The 1,677-nt window shown below is 42.9% G+C and overlaps 1 non-coding gene across 1 annotated transcript; it reads left to right on the forward strand.

The window, feature by feature from the left end:
- Nucleotides 1-1,161: 1,161 nt before the first annotated feature.
- On the forward strand, nt 1,162-1,233 carry TRNAT-GGU (transfer RNA threonine (anticodon GGU)). Its single transcript has one exon. It is a non-coding gene; the product is annotated as a tRNA-Thr (tRNA).
- Nucleotides 1,234-1,677: the final 444 nt, after the last annotated feature.

A 1,677-nucleotide genomic window follows, 5' to 3' on the forward strand; every position in this document is an offset into this window, starting at 1 on the left:
GATGGTTGCATGGTCTCAGAGGTCTAAGAAGGGTTAATACCTAGGTTCTGCACATCAGTACTTGAACCTTCCCACTATATGGTGTGGTGGGATGGAGTTGATGGGCAACATCTGTCTGCATGAGCTTGGTGCAGGCAAGGACCTGTGGCCATCTTGAGCTTGGAGACAGGGTGGATTGCCCAAGTGCTGGCCAACCAAATGGATCAGGCTTTCAGGGAGTAAGTTTAATAGTTTGTGCAGTTCAGATTATAATTATTAAACCCTAGTTTAACCCACACATTTTTTTCTGGTGTTTTCATTTCACAGTATGATAGGAAACCCAAAATATTAGGTGGAAGAAAATAGCCTGTACCTCAAATACCATAATTAGTTTTGTAGAATTAGACGAACCAGAAAGCAGGCTTCTAGTAACTCTAAAATACAGCCCATGAACTTTTCACAAGGGTAGCTAAGTTAGTGACGAAGTAATGACATAATTCAACAGTGTCCATTTGAAATATTACAAATGAGATAATCCGAACACTACAACTGAGCTCAAGAACAGTGGGAAATGGTTGCCTTTTGCCGAAAAAAGCCTTCAAAGAGATTGATGTAAAGACTTTTGAAGAAATATGGGTGGGACAGTAAATTAAAGCTTGAAATTAAACAGAGAGTCAACTGACAATAGAAATTTGCTATGCCCTACTTGATCAGAGGAAGCCGTGTGACAGAATCTTAACCGAAATCAAGAAGGGAAGCTGTCTCATCTCTAGTTGTCTGGAACCAAAGACGTTTTCACTGGATCATAGACCTGTGCATTTGGAAGTAATCTCTGAAACTTTCATATTTGGTTAATGTTCACAATTTTGTTGTTGTGAAGCATGAGTTAGGACCAGCATACCACTGCATGAAAGTTAAGAAAATGTTCTGATTGTACTCATGTTCTTGCCTCATAAATTTTCCATATGAAGTTGATTTGTAAATTATTTAAACAGTATTGTCAGCATTCAAGCCTTGATTTCTGTCAGTAACAGGCAAGAGAAGAGGAGAATGAGCTGTTGCTCGTGAGGTGAGATGAAGCGCTAGAAATGCATGTGAGGCGTTTTCCATGCTGTCTGCCAAAGCGCCTCAGATTGCTTTGGTGTTTGGGGAAAGGTGGGGCGATGTCATTGGCTATTGGGAGGGGTTGTGGCTCAGTGGTAGAGCATCTGCTTGGTATGCAGAAAGTCCCAGGTTCAATCCCTGGCATCTCCAATTAAAGGGACTAGGCAAGTAGGTGATGTGAATAGACCTCAGCCCAAGACCCCGGAGAGCCGTTGCCGGTCTGAGTAGACAATACTGACTTTGATAGACCAAGAGCCTGATTCAGTATAAGGCAGCTTCATGTGTGTGTTCATGTGACAGGGCCCTTTCCAGAGCTGTTTTGGCCTTTGAAGGAAGACTCATTGAGGCCAGGCCTGGAAACAACCCCTGGACTACTTGCTACCATGCAACTTCCTCAACCCAGCTACTCACTACTTTTCAACAGCAGCCATTGCATGAAATCCAGTGTGGCTTAGTGAATATTTTCAAACTAGGATTTGGGACACTAAGGTTTGAATCCCAACTCTGCTGTGGAAGTAGGGTTGCCAAACTCCAGGTTGTAGCTGGAGATCTATTACAACTGATCTCCAGCCGATAGAGATCAGTTCACCTGGG

This window comes from Euleptes europaea, chromosome 10 (genome assembly GCF_029931775.1).
Source record: "Euleptes europaea isolate rEulEur1 chromosome 10, rEulEur1.hap1, whole genome shotgun sequence".
NCBI classification, from domain to species: domain Eukaryota; kingdom Metazoa; phylum Chordata; class Lepidosauria; order Squamata; family Sphaerodactylidae; genus Euleptes; species Euleptes europaea.